The 24,099-nt window shown below is 40.8% G+C and overlaps 1 long non-coding RNA gene across 1 annotated transcript; it reads right to left on the reverse strand.

The window, feature by feature from the left end:
* Positions 1-1,387: 1,387 nt before the first annotated feature.
* LOC141567242 (uncharacterized) lies at positions 1,388-23,297 on the reverse strand. The gene is made up of 3 exons (XR_012489740.2): positions 23,184-23,297; positions 4,931-5,135; positions 1,388-2,786 (listed from the first exon to the last, which is right to left on the reverse strand). It is a non-coding gene; the product is annotated as an uncharacterized LOC141567242 (long non-coding RNA).
* Between the last annotated feature and the right edge of the window lie 802 nt (positions 23,298-24,099).

Genomic DNA, 24,099 nt, shown 5'->3' on the forward strand with positions numbered 1-24,099 from the left:
AGGTATTTTCCCTTTGAACATGGTAAAAAAAAAAATTAAAGGCTATGGAAATGAATACAGTTGGTCAGTAATTAAAGATTGATGTTTATGACAAATAAACTGGTGGTTTTGGTGATGTCAGTCATGGTATTTCTCTAGTTTCATCACGCTGGGGAAGAGTCAAATACTCTACTCTTGGCTTAGCCCAAACTGCCAAATCCACAAAGCTCTAGTTCCCATCCAAGCTGGATTGATGTGAGACTGTACCCTGAGAAGACCCTTGGCCTCTGTGACTTCTGAAATAGTTTCCAATTATTCCAGTGAATGTGGGTCACTGAAAGAATGAAGCTGTATCTCTAGGGAAGTGGTTTTGTGGACTTGACAACCCTGTTTCTCTGAGCCATTCATTAGGCTTGCTCTTGGGCAAGCAGCCTCTACATCTTCTATAAGACTGAGGGGCTTAAATGTCTTCCCTCCCATGGGAATAAATTGCATTACACCATTTTTGTGGTTCTTTGTCTCATTTTAATTTTGCTATTCCCAGCATTCTACCCCATCAGGCAGTGAATCTCAGCCATTCTTTCTTTCCCTCGCACAGTATTCTTTCTCCTCTACCCCTACTCCTTTCACTTTTCACCTGCCTTTTAAGAATTCTCTCCTTTACCTGCTTTCACTACCACCACTCAATAGTCTTCTTGTTCCACAGTTTCACTGGAAAATTCTGCTCAAGTCCTCTGTGTTTCACTTTGAGGCCTTTGTTAGAAATTAGCAGTAACAGTAGTGCTCACGGTAGTAGTGGAAGGAGTGGCAGGGTACAGTAGTAATAGGAGGGGCATTTGTTATTTGTGTGGCGGTGTGCAGCAGTAACGTGTTCCACACACTGTTTCGTTGTTATCCCTTTGATCTTCCCCAAAATGACTCTCACAAATCTTTAGAGGATTAGCCCCCAATTAATAAACTAACATTTATTGAGAACAAACGAAGTCACTAGGGAGCCTAGAAACGCCTGAAGCCCCCAACCTGAAAGAGCTCCCAAAGAACCCATTAAAAAGCCAATTGACCAACAACCAAACAAGTGAGCAGACCTCAGTGCTGTAAAATCTTAAAAAAGTAGAGGCAATATCCTGGGGTAGTCAGAGAGGCTTCTAGGAGGTGGTGGAACTCTGCCACGCTTTGGAGATGGAACTGGGCATTCCTGATAAGAGGGATACAATGAGGAAAGGCACAGATATGATGGAAAGGGCCAGAAAAAAATGGAGAAGATAGATAAAAGTTCTAGTTTCATCATTAGTGGAAATTACATAAGTTATGATATGAAAATAAGTTCTTTCTAATAAAGCCATCTATATATGTATATAATACAGCCATATATATATATATATATATATATATATATATATATATATATATATATATATAAAATCTGTCAACAGTTTAGTTGTATAGCAAATGCTATTATTTTGGACTCAAGAATTTTTCAACTCAAGGATGAGATAATTATTTCTGGAAAAATTATACAGCATACCATATTCACTTTATATTCTCCTCCTAGAATCCTCATTAAACCAGTGTTGGAACTTTTCAATATAAGCCCTGTGTCTTTTAACTTCTTTCTACTTTGTATCTCTTTAGCTCTTTGTGTTATATTTTAAGTGATTTCTTAGATCTGGCTTCAAATTCACTAATTATTTGTATGTGTGTGTCAGCTATATATGGTCTACTGTTTAGTATATCCATTGAAACTTTTAAAAGTTCAATTACTTTTTTTTTTTCCAGAATTTCACTTTTTTGTTCAACTATTTCTACTCTTTTCATAATATCCCATTATTACCTTACAGGTTTAATCTTTTATCTTTTTGAATATTTTAAACATAAAGTCCCTTTCGTCTTTCTTATTGTATATCATTTGGGGTTGTGATCTTTCTTCATCATTGTTTGTACTATAAGTCATACATTGTATTTCATCATGTGCTATGTAATCCTCATCCATTATTTCAGCAACAGGAATCATCTTCTGTGAGTGAGGGTGTGTGTCATGTGTTCACATGTTTATACTGGCTGACCTGTGGGATGGCTTTTCTGTTGGTTAGCCCAGAGATACAAAGATTTACCACTTTTAAACCAGTTTTCACCTCTATTTCTTAGTTCTGGGGCCTTCAAAATATAGTTAGGCTGAGTATTAGGCCCTCACATTCTAAATTATTAGTACATGCTTGAGACTTAAAGTTTTCCTGATGTTTTCCAGCTGTCCTACTTGCAGAGGGTTGCAATCTTAATTCTATCCCTGAATGGTTCCTATTTTTAGTCACCACATAGGTGTGCCTTTAAAACACAAGAAGCATCCATTAGCTCTCATGAATCTGTGGGTTGACTGGGCTTAACCAAGTGGTTCTTCTGCTCCAGGTGGTGTCAACTGGGGCCGCAGTTACCTGGACTCTTGATCAATTGGTACATCTGAGAGGACTCACTCATATATCTGATGCTTTTGTGGTGTCATCTGGAAGACTGGGCTCAGAGGCATGGCTCTTTGTCTCAATGTGGTATTAGCAAAGGCTGCAGTTATCTGGAGTCTTGGCTGGGTCAGAACATCCTAGAAGGCACATTTATTTGGCTGGACATCAGTGTTGGCTATCAGCAGAGAGTAGAGCTGGGCTGTTGATCAAAGTTTTTCTCCATGTGGTCTCACCATGTGGCTTGGGCTTCCCACAGCATGGCAGCTGGGTTCCAAGAGGGGAAGTTCTAAATGACAAGGGTGGAAGCGGCAGATCCCTTGAAGCCCAGTCCCAAAGATCCATTACCGACACATTCTGTTGATCAAAACAGGCCAGAGGGCTAGCTCAGGTTAAAGATAAGGGAAACAGATTCTACCTCTCTATGGCAAGAGTGAAAATTTTATGGTCACCTTTAAGCTACTGCAGGTCTTATAGCAAAGACATTCAACGTAGCTTCTTATGGGTGTTTGTTGTTCATTCTTATATAATAGGTCCAAAGATAGGCTATCCGGGAGTTGATGCCAGCTTTATAATATCTCTGATTACAGAGCGGTTGCAAAATCACCAGCCATCATCACCAAGTTCCAGGCAAAAATAAGAGGATAAAGCAAACAGACAAAATGGATCTAACAGCTAAGTCAGCCCCTTTAAAGAGCTTTTCTAATCCTCCCATGACTGCTGCTTACACGTCACTGACTTCCCAATCTGCCCTGGAAGCTAGAAGAGTAAAGTAACATAGAAAGCATACTCTCTGTCAGAGATATTTTAAAATGTGTCCTGTATAACAGGAGGTAGATCTGAGCTAAATGAAGGAAGGCGGTAGGATCCCAAACAAATCTAATTCAGATTTTTCATTTTCCCTCTACCACCCTCGTGCTTGCACTTAGCAAGGACTGACTGTGGCACCGTGAGAATGTGTTTGTGGCAGGTTGATGTTTGTGGTCTATTGAGATAGATATGTAGAACATTATCTTAATAACAAGGGGCATGCTTTAACCTGCAGGCAACTCACATGCTGCTTGTAGGGTGCTATTTAAAGAAGGATTTCAGTGCTCCTTATTAATAAAGGTCTATTTGCAAGCCTAATTACAACCTTGCCAAATAACAGAGTTGACTTCTGTGCCGTTTCCTCTTCAGTCTAAACTGGAGATGTTCTTTATAGGTTGGTTTGAGAACTCAGACCAGTTGGTGTTAAGGGCCCCTGCTGTGCATTTTTATATATTTGTCTGTTCTCCTGCCTCACTCCCTTATACTACTAAGCTCAGTGGCTACAGAGGATCAAGAATCCCTCTTAATGGAGAAACTCATTCAGATATAAGTGGTCTACACTGAAAACAGTTTTATCTTCTAAGCTTCTTGTAGGAATGTGGTTTTATGAGGATACTGGTCAAAGCCATGCTTGACTCTCTACAAGATGACGCTTCCATTGTGGTATTGTAGACACCATACCTAGTCTATGAGGCAGAAGATTTTACAGGCACCCTTTGTAGACAAAGTCCCCTCCTCCTATATATAAGGCCAGGCTCAGGCTGTATAACACAGTAAGAGCGGGGCATATCTAATAAGGGTGCTGCACTGCTGCTCATTCTACATTTGCAAGGGACAGCAAATGACAACCCATGAGCTAGCTTGGTTTTGTAAATAAAGTTTTACTGGAACACAGTAAAACTCATTAATTCATGTCTATCTATGGCTGCTTTCATGCTACTAAGCAGAGGTGAGTAGTAGCCACAGCGACCAAATTTACTATAGACTATCTGAACTATTTACCACGTTCAAATTGCTCCTCTATGCTGTCCAAGGCACAACTGGTTCCCTCTAAAGCTCAGGTTTTCAGTGGGGCAATTTTGCTTCCCGGGGAACGTTTGGCAATGTCTGGTGACATTCGTGGTCAAAACAATTGGGGGCGTGTGGTGGAGGTATATGCTACTAACATCTAATGGATAGTGGTCAGGGACACTGCTAAACATCCTATGATATACAGACTAGCCCATCACAACAGAGAATTATTTAATCCCAAATGTTAGTAGTAGCAAAATTGAGAAAACTTGCTACATGGAAATGGATGTTCTATAAGACTATTAGTATTTTTCATTCAGTTATTCAACAAATATTTATTGAATGGGTACTATGTACCAAGTATGTACTGAGTTATATATATATATATATATATATATATATATATATATATATATATATATATATATTACACATATATATTTAACTCACACAACAGCTCACAAAGTTGATACTCTTTATATTATTATCATTCCCATTTTACAGATAAGAAATCTGAAGTCCAATGAGGTTAATTTACCTAATTCATCTAGTTAGTAGTGAAAGGGGACTTTAATGCAGTGCTTGACAAGTGCTCTATACTTTGATAAACATGGATGTTAATGGAAAAAGCAATTTGAAGCAAGCCAGATCTGCATTCAAATTTTGGCTCTTCTACTTACATGCATGTGAAATGGTGACAGTATCTTCTCTGAAGAAGGCTGTGAAGATTGAATGAAATAATGTGCTGAAAGCACTCTATGACACAGCCTCTAATAGTGCATGCAACAAAAATACTAGCTCCAATTATTTCATTTCAGTCCTTCATATAAATGTCGCAGACATCTGGAGACCACCTCATCCAGTCACATGCTAGAATTCTGAGTGCTGAAACGAGAAAAAAAAAAGTGTCATTTCTCTAACAAAACGGGAGCAGATTTTTGCAATTATTTCAGCCCCACAGAGAATGTGGCCTCTTCCCCAAATGGCAGGACCCCTTCTTTAAAGCAGGATGTGGAGTGAGGATAGGCTGCTTCCTCTGAGGGCCTATTCCACGCCTATCCAGCACAGCTTCTTCCTGCAGAGCTGCTGGGGTGGGATTGACCCCAGAGTGACAGACTGTCAGGCAGCAAAGCGCATGGCCTAATCTCTGCTCCTGCACAGCCTTGCTCCAAACACTCCCGCAGTGCACTCGCAACTGTCAAAAAGGTTTTCTCCTGATGGGAGAACACAGTTTCACATTTTCAGAGTTAAGGCATAAATGCACAAGGCAGCAGGAGATGCAGAGCCAGCTGCACTGAGAGAGAAACTTCACAGAGCATCAGCCGACAGGACACTCTCCCTTGTCTTTAACCTTTTTTATTTCTCTTTTTGCCTCAAGGCTTGACATTTTACAAAGTTAAGTCTATTGCCTTGGTCCTATTACTTACAGAAAAACAGAACAGCTTTGGCTCTGGGGTAATTCTAGCATCACAAGCTGGGCCCCAGCTTGTGGAAGAAGAATTTACCAGGGCTTTTCTCCTCAGTTTGACTCTGGTCTCCTCTTCCAGTATTTCCCCTCCTCTGATGGGCCCCTTCTTGGCTCACTCACACCATAATTGTCCAGTATTCTGGTACATATCTGTGTGTTTAATTCACAAATACAGAAAGATAACCAAGGCTCAGCAGATGTCTGAGGAAACCAGCAGTACAGAAGGGAAGGACCAGAGTACACCTGACTTCACAGGAAAGGCAGATTTTAAGATTAATAATAAAAATATACTCAAAGAAACTTACAAAACAAGAATAGGCTACTACTAAATTAGGAGTTCAATAAAATAATTTTTAAAATAAATACTAGAAATTAAAAATAAAATGGCCTAAATAAAAACAAATCCAAACCAAAGTGTCAAAAGAAATTGTTTGGGAAAGCTACTAAAACGTACAGCAACAGAACAAAGAAATAGAAATATGAGATTTTTAATAAGTAAGAAACATAGAGGAATAATCCAGGAAATCAATATCTACTTAATAGGTATTACAGGTGAAAAAGAAAAGAGAACATGGAGGGAGAAAATAATCAATGAAAGAATAAAAGATAAATTTTCCAGAAGTAAAGAAAGATATTGAGTCAAATTGACTGCATGCTGCAAGACAACGGAGCAATGCTTTCAGTGTTCTGAAGGAAAATGATATTGAAACTAGAATTCTATACCCAGAAAAACTATCAATGAAAACTGAAAATAGATATACTCACAGATAAGGCCATAAAATTTATGAAACCACACACTCTTTATGAAAAAAAAAAAAATGTTACCTGAGGATGTACTTCAGTACATGAAAGAGGAATCATGGGCTTTAAGAAACAAGGAAACTACTACAAAGTGCAATTAAAGCAATATCAGCTTGACATAAACTAGAACCAACAATTGAAGAGCCCCAAGGAAAGTTTCTTCAAAAAAAATTTTTTTATTTAAGAAATATTATTTAGTAGAAGATGAAAGTTGAAAATACAATGCTAAAATGGTAGAGCTTATTTTCTCAAAAAGGAAAAACAATACAAATATAAACTCCAGTGAAAATTAAAAAAAAAAAAAACATGTCATGAATCAAAAGCAAAGCACACTAAATTATAGCATTAATTTAAGCAATTTAAGTCATATTAAAAAAAAAAAAGAATCCCATTGACCTTGACACTTGGAACATTCTCCTATAAGCAGCACAAGTTTGATGACATAAAATTACATTTATTTCTTCATGGATCTAAGCACATTATTTAGTTCTGTAGTAAACAATATTTAGTTCTGTAATAAACAACTTAACCCATAATTGTAATTACAGAACAAAATATCAATGCAAAACCTTGGTAATATAAAAAAAATAATGTTGATGGAGGATGGAAAGTGAAGCAGGGGAAGAAAAAATGGAAAATAACATAGAGGTAATAGTTTATTTCTGAATAGTCATGAATCAAGAGGTAGTGTATAAAACAGAACCAAAAATTGAGGTTTCAGTATATTAATAAATGTCTTAAAGATCATCAATACAGCCAAAAGTAACAATTTAATGAACAAATTCAGGGGAGACATAGAAAGGAAGGCAAAGTTAGGTGAGTTAAATTCTTTATCTTCCACAGAGGGAGTCTATAAATCAAGAACTAGGGGGTCTATTATTCAGAATTATGGTGGTAACCAACAGAAAAATCAAAAAGCTCTGGGAAATGAGACTGGGGGTAGAAAGACCATTATTATCTTAATTATTAATATTTTGTACTATAACAATTATCCTTTTTCCTAGGTATATTATTTCTATAATTTATAAAATGAAGAGTAACAAAAAGTAAGTACATTTCCTAAGAAGTAAATTTGGAGACATTCTGATTTAGTGCAAAGCGTTGGGTTGTTTAGAATAGCTTTATTCACATCTTTAAAGCTCAAGATATATTTTAACTAAAGTTGTAATAATAACGTGGTAACAAACAAGATAAAACTAAAATTATGCTAAACTAAGCTCAGGAGCTCGAGTAGGTCCAATTGCATAACAAGCACTAACACCAGCATTTGCAAAATTATATAAGAGGTTTGTTCATTCTATAACTGGGTTACGGAACACAGGCAAACAAGAAATTATGACCCCAGTGTTAGACCCAGACGACAATGTAAGTACATAACATGTATCAGACTAAGCATTATTCTTTGTTGCCATCAACAGCAGGCACCTCAGTCCCAGTAACCTTCACCTGTTCCCCTCCACTGATCCGCTAATGTCCAGATTTATATAATAGGCATTTAATGCTCTTTACCATCTGACAGCACTCACCCCCTCCAAACTCATCGCTACTATTTCCATTGTGAGCTGGAGGTAAAACTAAACCAAAGCAGCTGCAGTCAGAGTCAGGAGCAATACAAGGACACAAGTGAGACACAAGTGAGACTTCTTTTTATTTTATTTTATTTTTTTACTATTCTTTAGTGACCAGATTATGTTTTTTAAATACCGCTTCCCACTAAGAGCTTCTTAGAGAAATGGATGATCCCAGGTTTAGGGCAGATAATGTAAAAAGTGAGCCAGGCACATCTTGTCACACCATTTATTTTCTCTTACATGGAAAATTTTAGTCCCTAATAACATTGGCATAACTTATGATACCCATTAAACAGTTTTCAAAATTGTACCACCAGCATTACTTCTACATGAAAACACTGAGCGAAGTCAATTCTATTTGTTTTTAGAATATACATTCAATGCATGCTCACTAATAGGACTGTGTGCAAACATCCCTTGGGATGATTATTTTCTTTAGTTTTAGGTACGATTAGATTAATTTGTTTTACTTTATTTTCAACTTTAATGTTTACTTTTCCTTAATTTTATTAAGACATTTACAAAATTCAAAAGTAAAACTACACAAAAAGGTATGTTCATGGTAGTCTCGTTCCCGTCCTATATCCTCCATATCTTTCCTCTACCCTGTTCCAAAGATAATTTTTAATTTTTTTTTTTTTGGTTACTTTCTGGTTTATCCTTTCAGTGCTTCTTATGAAATAGCTAGAATACTACTATCCCACATTTTGTTTTATTCAGTTAACAATATACCATAGAGATTAATTCATACCAATTCAAAGAAACCTTGAGAGATTACTTCTCGGAGTCTTTTCTATAGTAACATTAATGTTTTAAAATGCTAGTGTGTGTGTGTGTGTGTGTGTGTGTGTGTGTGTGTGTACACACGTACTGGAGGTGCCAAAAATGTATACAAGTGGACACTTTGGTCAACGTTGCTCAAGCAGTAGTTCGCCATAATCAGAAGTGTCTGGACACTGATGGCAACCACTTTGAGCACCTCTGTAATTGCAGAAGTCACACGTGACTTGTATTCATCTTTTGTTATCGGTACATATTGAGTATTACAATTTTAATACAGTTTTCCCTTCTTAAAATGTGTATACCTTTTTGGCACCATATATATATACATATATATATATATATGTATGTGTGTGTATATATGTATATATATGTATATATATATACATATATATACTACATATACATATTATATAGTATTATTTATCATATATATATCAGGCCCTTTTTAGCTTTTTAGTTGTATCCTGAGGACACATAAGGTTTTCAGTGGAGCCATTATTTTCTTAAGCCACAGCTGAGAACCCTCCACTCTGTCCATATGGTCCATTCACTCTAGGTCAAGCTTATCTCAGCCTCTATATCCATGCTCACACCATTTCTTAAGCTTGGGATGTGATCCTCCTTCTTCTTCATTTGCCCTACATTTAAGGCAAAACCAAATTCAAATCCTCACTCCTCATGAAAATTTACCTAGGCTTCGTCCCTCCAAGGGAACGGTGCCTTTGAATCCCCAGTGTTTAACCTGATGGCCAGCTGGGTGGAGGGGATAGGAAAGTTGTGGCTGGCCAGACAGCATCATTAATATTGTTGTAGTGATTACTGTATATTGAGCTCTCACTAGTGCCAAGTGACTTATATGTATTATTTTTAGTTTCTTACAATAATGTTCAGTAATTGTTGAAGATAACGTAAGTGTAATGTAGAAAGAAGATAGGTTTGGGAGTCCGATAAGTTCTTAGATCACATGCTACCTTAGCTATTTTGGAACTGCATTAGTTATCTACTACTGTGTAACAAATTACCCTGAAATATAGCCGATTAAAATAACATAGATATATTATCTCACAGTTTTTGTGGGTCAGAAATTTGGCACAGCTTCACTGGATGCCTCTGATTCAGGGTTTTTCACAGGCTGCATTCAAGGTGTTGGCTGGGGTTGTAGTCTCATCTGAAGGCTCAACTGAGGAAGCCAACTTCTAAATTCACTCATGGATTGTGGGATGAATTTAGTTCCTTGTGATTTTTGGACTGAGTCCTCAGTTTCCCATAAGCTGTTAACCGGAGGCTTCCCTCAGCTCCTTGTCACATGCGCTTTTCCACAGAGCATTTCACAACATGGCAGTTGCTTTATCAGAGTGAGCAAACAAGTAGATAAGAGATAGAACCAGAGAGAGAGAAGATGCAAATCACTGTTTTTTATAACCTAATCTGGAAGTGATATTCCATCGCTTTTTCCATGTTATGTTCCTTAGATGAAAGTCATCAGTCCGGCCCACATTTGAAAGGATAGGATTACACAGGGCCTGAACACAAGGAAGGGATCATTGAGAGGCCTGGCAGAAGCTGTGCACCACAGAAACTTTTTAACGTTAGGCAAATTACACTAGCTCTCATTCCTCGCCTCCAGTATGGGAATAATAACAGCAATGTTGCAGTGTTATTGTAAGAAACTAAAAATAATACATGTAAGTCACTTGGCAATAGTGAGAGGTCAATATACAGTAATCACTACAACAATATTAACAATGCTGTCTGGCCACTACTTTCCTATCCCCTCCACCCAGCCATCACTCTTGTGCTTCTTCTTCTCCTTAGAACTTAAGTATCTTCACTTCTTTCTCTCCCCAATATGCACCATGCCTCAAGTGACCCAGGTGATCAGACAGTTTCTAAGATAAAATGTGTTTTTGCGGCTTGGATTTGCCAGTTCGGTTTTCTAAAATTCGATGTTTATTCTCATGATTTCCTATTCACCAGCATCCTAGGAAATACTGATTTACAAACTAGAATGGTCTTTCTTTTTCTTATAAACTTAGAAAATTGATCCGTTATAAATCTGCTAGAGAGCGCATGGTTTTGTAAGATATGTTGTATTTTACAATTATGAGATATTGTAAGAAACTTTTGCTAAGTTGTTTTTGTTTTTGTTTTCATTATAGCCATAAATTTTCCTGTCAAGTCTCAGCCGTTCACTCTTGTTAGAGTCAGGAGACGCTCTCAAGAAACACATGTCTAAAGGAAGAAATCCTTCTAGCCAAGATTTAAGGAAACTTCTACTATCACCTGTATAAATCCATTCTAATGTGTTCTAATATACTTTGCTTATGAAACATATAGGAAGCTATCTCCATTCCAATTATTTTTTTCTGGTCTCCTATGAATCAGAGTATTGACTTGGAGAGTCAAGATGGTCCACTCACATGACCTTTCCAAACCCAATTTCCCATCTATAAAATGGGCCTCCTATTCTCATGACCTGTCTTGTCATTTGATCTCCCTTACAGGACACACAGGGCGTGGGCAATGGCCTAGGCCCACCTGGGAGCGGTCCCAAGACAACCGGCAGTGAAATAAAGGTGCCATGTCTCTTTTAACTGTGGTCAGAGAGACTGATTTTGAAAAAAAAAAATCAGCTGATTAGGGTAAATATCAAATTAGAGATTAACAGAAAGAATTGAATTCCTAATCCTTGGAGATGGGGAAAAGAAGGGAAGTCCAGATGCAAAACCCACATGAAAGCATGAAAGACAATAAGGAATTCAAAAAAAGAAAAAAGAAAAGAAAAAGGAAAGATAAGTTAGTTCTAGGAAACTAAAGTGGCTTGGAGCTAAAGAACTGGGCAATGATTTTCTCCCCTTTCTTTAGCTCCATGGGGGCCTTCTGGAAACATTTAAAAGGAAAATCCTTGGAACAGACACCTACCACCTGTGGCTATTGGAAAGCTATATATCATTTAGATATGACTGGGTGAAAAAAAAAATGCCTTAGAAGGAAACATCTTGACTAACAGCAAAGTGTAAAATTATTTCATTTTGCTCTGCATTTTTGAAAACAATTGACTTAGAGCTTCCATAACTTCATGGCTTAAAGTCTCCATCACAGTTGTTGAAGAAATTCTTCCTGTTCTCTGCTATGACACTGGGAGTTTTGCAGCCATGAACGGACACAAAAAGATGTCAATCACACCCAGTAATGAAAAGCTCATTTCTTACTCCCTATTGTGAAGGCAGCGCCTTTGTGATATTCATTGTGTGAGTCTGTGTTCAAGCTCATTTACCTTCACATACAGAATACCTATTTCATATTATTTCATATTAAAAGTTTAGACTATAGTCACCCCAGATCATACCTAATGCATTAGAATTATATTACCATTATCCTCTATTAAATCTGTGACAACATTGTAATATCTATGTCAGAAATAATGAAGAGATTAATGTGGAGTAAGAGATCCTGGTGTCACTTCCTTCTGCTTTTCGACATCAAATATTATTGGCACTAAAGACTAGTCTCTGTCAGCCAGTGAGAATGGGGATTCTGACAATGGAGAATCCATCGAGAGATGTGAGGGGAATTTTCCAAGTCATGAAGACAGCTGCTGAAGTGATAATTGAATAAAAGTGAAAGTCCTTCCTTTCTCTCCCCTTCTAGAAAGATCTATATTTATTCCCTTAACTTCACAGAACATACGCTCCTCAGGGGGTGGTGATATATGCTGAGGAGAGCTTATTTGAAGTGGTTCTTCCACAGCTGGATTTACGGATGGATACAATAAAGACACTTGAGGAAAAGGAAAGTCAGCACTAAACATGCTGGTCCCAGATTGTGAAGCAGCAGCTCTTCAGATTTAAGGGGCTAGAAATTATCTCCCCTACTGCTCTGCTCCCCCTCCCACCTGCTGGGCCTAAAGAGGAAAACAGAGTGGCAGAAATAATTCATCCATCCACTCAACAATATGAGTTGAGCAGTGTATCATCATTCTTTACTTCATAAAACACTTTATATTTTATATATTTGATGACATCATTTCATCCTAATTATAAAATAAGAGCAAATGTTATTGTTCCCATTTTACAGATGAAGAAACTTAAGTCTCAGAATGACTTGTATATATCTACGTAGCTATGACACAGTAGAATAGACTTATGAACTCAGAGTTTGAGCTTCATTCCATAGTCGGTCAGGACCAGAGATGGATTTAAAGTGGGAGTACTGGAGTGGAGTTTTATTTCAAAAGCTCCCTCTGGTTGTAGAATGGAGAACAAGTGTGAGGGAAGAAAGACAGGATGTATAAAGACTGGAGGCTGCTGTAGTCATCCAAGCAAATGGAGACTGTGACCTGAACTAACAAAAGAGAATCAACCGCAGATATATTTAGAGAATGTATAGTGACTAGTTGGATGCTGGAAATTGGAGAGTGAAGCAACAAGAGCTATTGAGGATACTTGCATCTGTCATTTAAACAACTAGATGTGTGATTGTCATGCGGGATATCATGTGGGGTCTCTGGTCCTGCTCCCCACATAAGAACGCAGGATATGGTGAGGCCAAAAAGCAACACCCACGGAGCCATAGGTAGGGGAGTCACACCACTATAGTCTCGCTGACGGCTGGGTTGGAGACACAGGAAGCAGGAGCCACACAACCCACAACTTGCCATCCGCTTCTCTCTGCCAACCAACCCTACTTGCTAGCTGCAATCGGCCATGCTAACTGCAATCCGCTCTTGCTAGATCAGCCACCATCTTCTTGCTAGCCCCCGTTTTCTACTAGCGTAGCCACAGCAGTTATATTAGTGGCCAATGGCTCACTGGTTACAGCTGACGGCCAACTAGCCACAGCTGATGGCCATCTAATCACAGTTGATGGCCATTTACTACCCGAGTGAGCACCTTTCCATGTGAGGCCGAGGGCCTGGAAACTGCACTCCTGGCTCTGTCCCCACACTGGTAATGTCATTTTCTGAGATGGAGAACATAGGAGGAGGAGCAGGTTAGGGGAGGAGAGGGAGAGTTTTAAGCCCCATTGCACATCGTTTGAGGAAACAAGTAGAAAATCGTTTGTCAGAGGTGGGTACGTGGCTCTCGAGCTCAGAGGAAGCATCCTGCTTCAGTTGAGATTTGATAGCACTGAATATTCTAGGAGCAAAAATCCTAGATGTGTGTAGCAAGAGACTTTCTAGGGAGTGAAAGAGGTGGAAATCAGACTGCAGGAAGTAGGGAGTAAATGGGACGAGGCCAGGGTAGACAACATTCTGAGAAAAAGTGTGACTGTGAAGAAATAGAAAACAAGCTGTGGCTGGAAGGAGCGTGGGGTACTGGGAGAGTTGTTGTATTATTTTTTTTCAGGAAAGAGTTTGTTTAAATGTTGATAAGAAGGATGCAATTGAGAGGGAGAGATTAAAGGCACAGGCAAGAGTGTCAGTAACAAGACAAAGAATCTAGAAGAGTCTAGAGAATCAGTCAAGGAATTAAAGAGACACTGGGCCATAGATTTTTCCAGCCAGAAATTGCCTACATATTACCCTTTCTGCCCAAAGCAGGAATAGTAAACACTGGCTACAGTGAGGCCAAGGAAAAGGCAGTTCTTGGCATTGATTTTGCTAAGGAAGATATGCCCATTACACATATATTAGCCAGTTGGTAAATTGTGAGACATGTGGAGAAGAAAGAGTGGCATCCTTTGCAAACATGATGGGTTTGTTTCTGTGTCTATTCAGGATGCTATAACAAAATAGACTGGGTAGCTTATAAACAACAGAAATTGATTTCTTGCCGTTCTGGAGGCTGGGAGTCCAAGATCGAGATGCCTGTAGGTGCAACGTCTGCTGAGAACTCACTGGTCCATAGATGACAGTCTTCTCCCTGTGTCCTCACATGGTGGAAGGGACAAGCATGCTCTCTGGGGTCTTTTTTGTAAGGGCACTCATCCCATTCATGAGCTAATCATTTTCCAAAGACCTCACCTCCAAATATCATCACAGTGGGGATTTGGTTTCAACATATGAATTTGTGGGGGGCACAAACATGCAGTTTGCAAGGAGACTCTAAGACTTGTTAAAGATAGAGGCAAGGCATCTTTGTGATTCAAGGTAGAAAGATTTCTAGACAAAACCAAAATTTCGGTGACATTAGTATAACTACCCAGAAGCCTAACCATCATAATTCATTAGTCCTAACAAATAAATGCGTGCAATGGAGGACAGGGAGACTATTTAAGAATATCAATAATCTGGTCACTTCCCACCTTTCCAACTTCCAGGCAAATGTTTTCCCCCATGGTTTCCTGATGTGCCTATTTATGTGAACTGGTCCAGTATCGTCAAGACTTCCATCCCATTAGTAGGTAAGAACGAAGACATCTAATAGATAGACTCCTTGCTTCTCCACTGTGGTGCTTTATAAAGCTTTTCCAAGTTCCCATACCTCTTACTTCATCTCCCTACTTTTGGGATTTCTTGGGTCACCTGCACTTGTTATCAAGGGCCTCTCCATTCAGCTTAGATCCATTGTGTATGCATTGTGTTTGGCCTTGCCTCAAGCCACCAGATTGTTCCATGCTCTGCAGCCTCTGAGGATGTTCTGCTGCCCATATGCCCAGCCCCAGTTCGGGCACCCCTAATGCCCCACTTTTCCAGGAGAAGAACTCAGATAATATTCAATCCCCTTCCCAATTCCTTTACTTTCTCTCCCCTTCCTGCCTGAACTATTCTCCAATCAAAGTAGTCATTTCTCACAGATGTGGGTCCACGAGGGCCATTTGATGTTACAGCAGGACATACAGACTGCTCATCCTTAACTTGAAAGCCAGCCTGCTGTCTCTCTGAGAGGGAGAAAAGGAGAAAGCTGGCAAAAAAGAAAAAAGAGCAGCCCCTGACATTCAACAGTTGACCTGGCACTCACAGTTAAACATTGTTATTCTCCTCCCAGACATACAAACAACTCACAAAATACCAACCTCAGACAAGGCTACTCTGAGATCATGATAAATGAGGCAAAGCAAGGCCACCTCTCAGTTGTGTCTAAGCAGGGACAGCAACAAGGTCACTGTGCCACGCACAACACAGCAAACACCCCCTCTCTGAGCCAGAATGAGTGACTGCTACTTCTTTACTGTTTACACCTTCATCCTCTATCTAGTTTCTCCTCCTTAGAGATCAGATTTATTGAGATACCCAATTATAGAATGACCTCACTTTCTGACAGCATCAAACCCCAGCTTCCTTAGACTCTCCCCCAAGTCACTCGGCTAAAGCCCAAATCTATCATACGCTCCTTCAAATACTCACTTACTGAGAGTCTCCCTGATTCCCCTGGGACTGTGCTCTCCCTCACTGCAAACAGTAATAAACCCAACTTTCGTAACTACAGGTTTGTTTTTGGTGGCGTTTTTGCTGAAGGAGCCTAGACACTAACATGAAATTGTTCCTCCTGTGTGCCTAGCACTGTACCAGGCCATGTGGATACAGGGACAAATACGACTTATTAAATCCTTACAGCAACGCAACACTACGCAATGAATTTTATCATCTTCACTATGCAGAGGAGGAAACCGAGGCCCAAGGTCATACAACTAAGAAGCGGGAGGATCAGGATTCATTTACTAATCTGTGTGCTTCCAAAGCTCCTATCTTTCACTTAATTTGGTGCAGCATTGTTTAGTTGTTTGCTATATCACTTGGCAAAGGTGCTACAACAGGAGCAGACGTCTGCCACCGACCATCTCCAAGAGCAGCAAATAGGAAACCAACCAGGGCTGGGCAGTAAAACAAAAAGACAATAGACTGAGTAGAATATGATGGCCAAACTAGGTAAACACATTAGAGGCCAAGAGACACAGCTCTTGAGCCAAATCACTTCCAAGGTAATATGGATCTGAGACTGAAACAGAGCTCCTCTATTTTCAGGCAATTTGCAATATCTCAGTTAATAAAAACAAACAAACGGAAAAAAAGGGGGAGTGCGTGAATTGGCTCCTGATGAGCTAATCTGAAGGAATAAGATACAATAGGAGCTGCAAATATTTTGAGCAGTCAGCAGGCAGGGCAATCAATGCTCCCAGGGTGATGAGAGCAAATGAAAGGAGGAGAAATGGAGAAAATAAAAATAGCAAGGAAAACAGCCATCATTCTCCTCGGGTTATTGCACCCGTGGTCCCTGGGGAAGGGCAGAAGCCAGATCTCGGGCACGGTTTCAGCCTGATGCTTTACCGTCCAAGTCACCTTGCCCTGGCAGGGGACTGTCTGCATGAGCCTCGCTGGCATTCCTGACACTGGGGTTGAGGATCCTGCGGTCTGAATTCGATTCCTCTTGGCTAAACGGCTCTGTCCACTCCTCTGAGCAGAGACACAGAGCAGGAGAGAGTCTTGAAAGCTTATTGCATCTCACATTGCTCTTTAAAATCACATTTTTATGAGTGTAAATGAATCAGAAACATATGGATGAAATTTCCTGGCTTGAAGTGAGTGGCCTCATACCCCAAGCAGTGCCCTCGGAGAGGATGCTTGGAATGTCAGTGTTGGTGCCAGAATCTCAGGTGGAAAGGTCAGGGGAGGAGCCCTCCCCCACCCTTACCGCACTGCTGCACCACAGACCCCTGCAGCAGGGCCTCCACGTGGACCGCGGCAGACCCGCGAGAGGTTTCCCTGTGCCAGACCACTTCCCATTCCCAATGTGCTCGTTCTCCTCCAATAACAAAGGCTGCATGTGTGCATGTGCGCACACACGGGCAAAACACACACACAAGCTCATGTGCACACACGTTTCCACTCCCCCGACAAATGTCAGGAACTAAGAGGCCAGGATGCACAAAAAGCTGTAAAAGAACAATGTCTATTTTGATTTAAATGATGAAATCGTTCTACGGAATAAAAAGTCACTTCTTAAAAATAAAAATAAATACTAGCACTAGGTACTTGGGCAATTGCAGGATGATTCAGCCACATGATTGTAGCATAAAAGTCATGGATATGAACAGAGAGCATTTATTCAGCTACTTTAAAGCCCTGAGAAGAGACACCAATCTCCCAAATTTTTGAATCTGGCTTTGTATTCAACAGCCCTACCGTTTAAGCCGGAGCAAGGAAACACAACCAGGCTGGGTTGTAGTCCTCGTGTAGGGACTAAGAAGTCAAAATCAAGATGCCTGGGATGGAAAGATGCACAGATGCCTCTTTGTCAGCACATCTGAAAACCTGTATGGATATACCACGAAAGTCAACAAGCTTGGACTTTGATGCCGGCTGCACAAGGGCTTACACCTGGCCTTGGCACTGACATTAAACAAGCCTTTCAGTTTCTCTGAGCAGTTTCCTTGTGGTATAGAACATTTCTGGACCATAAGGGCCCCGTAAATGATAGCCACCATCAGGACGAAAAGTTTCTCGTTTACCTTTTAAAGTTGGATTTTTGAATCATCCATATTTGGAACTGAATTATAGACACATTTCTTAAGTTCCCATGTAGGCACAATCTGTCCCAGATGCTAGCTCAATTTTTCATTCTCTGTGCCTGAGCCCCCGTCCTTAACTTGGCCACCAAATCGGGCAATTCGATGTCCAACTATCCTCGTCATATTCGGAATGCTCCCTCTGGTGTCACTCACTGCGCCAGCCCACATTAGGTCAACGTGTCTGCCCCTGACTTTTTATCTGCACTTTGTTCTCATCAGCCTCTGGCTGCCTGTGAAAACACCCCCTAAGCCTGCCCTCCCACCTGGGTCCAGCTCTCAAATCTCTGTGATTACTTCTCAAGGAGCAATCAAGTTGGAAAACTTTTCCCGTTACTTGACACTTCCTGTCCAGCCAGCAGACTGCACCACGCTCAGGCTGATCCTGCCTCAGTTTCCCCACCCTGATTTTTGTTTGCTGACCAAATGAAATCTAAATTCCTTGTTGTGCCATAGTTTCATCCCTACCTTTCTCATCAGCCCCCTCCCAAGATCCTTTCTACTCCAGCCAGACAGGCTTACTCAGCTTTGTCCATCCACATTAGCTCCTACCTAGCCCTGTGCCTCTCCTTGGGCTGTTTTCTCCACCTTTGGCCTCTGCTGGATGTTTGATTAAATTCCAGCCCTGCTTGAGGGCCTCAACCTCTCCCAGCCCCATCTTCTCCCCCTCCTACAGGAAGCCTTCCTAGCCTGTTCCAACCCACACGGTCTTCCCTTTCTCTGGCCACTCCAGCACACCCACTTTCAATACCGGTGTGTGGCCAAGAATGCTATTGCCACTGACTTTTCCTGGGCATGTTCTCTCACTCTGCATATAAGTCCCTTGAGGGCAGAAACTGTGCCTATGGTACAGGCTTTGCAATGAGTAATTAGTCAATGTTATATTATTAGAAAGACAGACTGGAGTGGTCGGATTGACACGAAATACAATTTTGTCGATTAAAAACTTGTTTACTGCTCTTTAGTTCTTATCACTTTATTCTCTATAAAAAACTTGGCCCTTGGAATCCCTGTCACGGAAGGAAAAACTACAACTCCCCCAGTTCTGACTAAGGATGTGGGCTTGAATGGACATAGCTTGTCCACTGAGAAACACAATCAAATGTCCCATCAGAAAAGTGTGTCTTCTCTCCACCTACTCTCTCCTGGTGGACTGTGGTCCCAGGTCATGCTGTAAGCCTGCTGAGGCCAAAGAGGCCACTGCAAGGCTCAGGGCTTATGGGGTGGGTCTGGGACACCTCATGAGGAGAGTGTGAAGTGGAATCCTGAAATGAAACACAGGAAGGGCCCTGGAGAGTGACAACCTGTATTAAGCTCTGGTGTAATGTGCATTTCACCCTGTATCCCTGCTACATCGTGGTTACAGGCCTGCTCCATCATCTGCTATGGATGGACAATAAGCAATTTAAACTGAAAATACAAATGCAAAATGATTATATTTTCCAGACCTTTCTTAGATTATGACCTAAAGTAAGTCATTTAATCTCTCTATGGCTCAGTTTACCTATGGTGATGATAACTGTACCTACCTCATAGGGTAGTTGTGAAGGTTAGCTTAAAAAAAAAACAAAATATGGCTTATCCATACGATGGAATATTATTCAGCCATGAAAAGGAATAAAATGGTGACACATGGTACAACGTGGATGAACCTTGAAAACGTTATGCTAAGTGAAAGAAGCCAGATGCAAAGGCCACAAATGATTCCATTTATACGAACTGTTCAAAATGAGCAACTTCATAGAGACAAAAAACAGATTAGTGGTTGTCAGAGGTTCGGGAGAGGGAGGAATGTGGAGGGACTGCTAATGGGTATGTGGTTACTTTTAGGGGAGATGAAAATATTGTGGAATTAGACAGTGGTGATGGCTATACACGCTTGTGAATATACCCCAAAAAAACTGAATCGTACACATTTAAAGGGTGAATTTTATAGTATGCGAGTAATATTTCAGTTTGAAGTGTAAAAAAAGCAATATGGACAATCTTTTGGCATACAGTTTGGCAGATATAAATGCTGAGCAAATTCTGATGTGATCAGGATAAGGATTATTAGAGTCGTAAGATAACAGAAATAAGTTAGACGTGGGATTAAACCCTCATTCTTCCACTCACTAGCTGTGCTGAGTGACCTTGGGCAAATTATTTCAACTCACTGAGACTCAGCATCTGCAAAGGTTAATTGGGAGCAATGATGCATATCTTGCTGTGTTAGGTAACACATACAAAGCTCCTTTGCACAGCGCTTGGCATGGTATAGATGCTCGATAAACCACCATCTTCCTCTTCTTTATTGCTTAGTAAATCTCATTCCTGTAGTAATTCTCAGACCATAGCTGGAGCTGGCCAGGAGTTGGGGTTCCATCCCTGAACTAATGAGAACCCAGCAGGGGTGCTTGGCAGGATCATGCAAAACGCTGCCACAGAGGACGCAAAACCGGAAGAACTAGAAAGGCAAGTGAAAATTGTCATCAAGAAAGGAAGTCAGGGGTCAGTGCTGGGGATGCAAGTCCATGAACTAGGGCTCAGCAGAGTCTGAGACTCTGGGTCTGGCAGCAGAGTAAGTCAAGGGGTCAAGGACCAAGCAAACAAGATCTGGGAGCGGAGACAAACTGCTCAGGACAAAGGCCATGAAAAAGCCAATGGTGTTAGGGCCCAAGGCCAGGCCAGGCCTGTTTATTTAAAAGACACTAAACTAGATTGGACCTAAGACCTGATATCTGTTATCCTCAACAAGTCAGTGAATCATTCTCCCTGTCATAGAAGCCTATGGAAAGGGAGGGAATGGAAAGGGAGAGGGGGCGGGGGGAGTGAGTCCTAGGGAACTGGATGTGATTAATCATCACCACCTTTCCCTGGACAATGCTGTTCGGTGCACAGCAGTTGGGGGTGGGAAATCCTTTCTTGAAAATTCTCCGTCTTTTTATCCCACAGTCCAACAATCCTGCCAAAAATGTTGCCACAGGATAAATTTAAGGACAAAATGCAGTGATTTGTTAGATGCAAAATTTCTGAGATGGGAGGTTTTATGTTCAAGAGTTGAAATTCTTGCAATGACAAATGTTGGTGTCTACTGCTGCAGGCTGTCTTGGGGGGTTGGGGGAAGAAAGAAAATTTGATCCCATGAAGAAATTCCTCCTGGCTGTCTCTTAATCTATTCCATGATCAATACTAACAGTGTCACAATACTTAAACTCTTCTTCCTTATTGTCACCCATCTATGTATGAATTCATTACCAAGGCCAGATGCCGGACAACAAAGGGCTTGCGAGATAAAACAAGGGTAGACTATTTTATTATAATTCATAGAGAAGGTATCTGGTCAGCATAATAAATGACACCAGGCACCTTCACTGAAAACAGTGGGGTCGATGCCGTTTTTTCCTCCTTCGCTTTTCCACAGAGATAGATCCATTTCCTTAAAGGCCATTAGATACAAGGCAGAGGCGGGCACATATGGTTTTGCTTAGTGCCTGCGTTTCCAGTGATGTCCAGGAGGTTTCTCAGGGACCTGGCCAGCACAACGTACTAGAGTTTGGGCTTGCAAGAGCAGACATCCCGCATTTTAATAATTTCTCCTTTCAGGAGAGCATAGTGTACCTCGAGGCAGAGGCTGAGGTCTGGAGCCTCCCCAGAGAATGCAAGCATAACAGAGAGCCTGGAAAGCCTTGGGCTGCTGGGACGATGATGCTAGGGTTCTGACTGGACTGGCTCCCCAGCCTGATTTGCACATTCATGCACTCCCTGACACTCAGACCCACTTACTTATACAAATTTAGGTGCACAGACACACAACGTGCACATCCATGTATATACCATTACATATGTATCTCACATACTCACACGTACATACACACATACCCTTGTGCACACACAACTGAAAATATACCACATGCACACATATACATTGCTCACATGTACTGGAAAATATACCACATGCACACATATACATTGCTCACATGTATCTCACACACTCATAAAAACCCACAGATGTCCACGTACTTGTGTACACACACACACACACATCTCCTTCATGCATGTGGACATGTAGCTTCTCGTTGCTGTGGCAGGAATTTGATGACAATCTCATGGTGTCCAAATTATAGCCATATTTATAGTCTTCCAGACAATTGCACCACACAGTAAAAATGACATTTTTTAGGCGACATCATGAAAACAATTACAGCATTTGCCCCACAGTAAGAAGTCTATAAATCACTGTGCCTTACTCCCCAACAAAAGGAAGAAGCAAAGCATTGTTCAGAACATACCTGAAATGAGACCAGGTACTAACACTGGACAGACCTTTGAGGTGAAACATCAAGGTGCTAATCTTAACACGAGCCAGTAAATAAATCCAGGCTAATTTGCCCACCGGCAACTTCTGAAACCATTGAGATGTGAGGTGAATTAGGACCTAAGGGGGATGCTCCCACTCGTCAACCCACACACATCTCTGTGGCTTTCCAAAAGAGACAGCCTTCCCCATTCTTCCAGCTTGGAGATATTATTTTCGCTAATGGCATTTTTAAGGGTCCAAACAGGCCATTTGTTTATACAAGGAATGCAACGGAAAGGAACAACTTCTCTTCTGTTGTCATTTTCCAGTTTGGCAAAATGACATCTTGGAACTAAAGTAGAACTTTGGGAGGCAGTTTGCTTAAGACCCCGAACCAGATTTACAGACAACCGGATAAATTCTTTAATGGGGCTATATCTGTTCCAAATAGTTGGCAATGGCAATTACGATTTTCTTAGACTCAACCTAACAAGTATTGACCCTTCCCTCCCGCCCCATCCTACATGAGCTCTTCCACCTCCCGCTGCCCATATCAAATCCTAATAAACAAATCCCTTTCTTACACCATCGGCCTCAAGGAAACATGAAGCTGAGTTGTTGTCAGTTGAGCTCACAGACGCTCTCTCAGTGCCACAGTAGTGTGCTGGAAGAATTGGGACGCCGGTGGCCAGAGAAAGAGGGGTGGGAGGAGATTCGGGGTGGGGGTGGGGGAAAGTTGGGCAAAAACTTTGAGTCAGAGAAGCCGGAGCCCAGGATGCTGCCTGGAATTCCAAAATGGGGGAAAAGATCTCGGCTGCTTTCATATGGAAATTGGCCTGGGAGCAGACTTTGTCTCTGGGTGGAACTGAAGCCAAGACCAAGTTCAGTGAACCTAACACACCTTTCAATCAGCCATTGAATCCCCGGAGAAGAAAAAGCAGGAAAGGGAGGGCAAAGGGTCAAAAAGGCTCGCCTTTCATTTGGACGTGGTTACCGAGGTGGCAGTGAGGAAGAATTAAACACTGAAAAAACTTGAAGGCAAAAATCCCATCTATCCAGAAGATGCGTTCAGCGGGTTTTAAATGAAAGAAAAGAAGAGAGGAGAAGGAAATAGAGCAAAGCAAGCAAGACAAGAGAAAGAAAGAGGGAGAGAAAGAGAGAAAGACAATGATAATCACTCGAAGCAATGATTCGAAATTGACAAAATAAATGTAAATACGTAATATGATGGATATAACAGAAGAAGGAACTTGAACTTGTTTAAACTCTGCCACGATTTTCACCCACACACACCCCACTTTAGTTAAAAGCTTTCAGAGATGTGAAAGTTTACTTTTGGACCTGTTTATCATATGTTTTGTTTTTATTGCGTCTTCAAAGGAAAGTTGAAGAAGCATCTACTCTTTGCAAAAATAAGCTAACATAGTTTCTTCCTAGATACTTTTTGGGGACTAGTTTCCTGTCTTTTGTCCTTGATTTATTATTGCCTTTATTTGTTCT

The sequence above is a fragment of the Rhinolophus sinicus genome, chromosome 17 (genome assembly GCF_057876585.1).
Source record: "Rhinolophus sinicus isolate RSI-liver-muscle chromosome 17, RSI-T2T, whole genome shotgun sequence".
Classification (NCBI taxonomy): domain Eukaryota; kingdom Metazoa; phylum Chordata; class Mammalia; order Chiroptera; family Rhinolophidae; genus Rhinolophus; species Rhinolophus sinicus.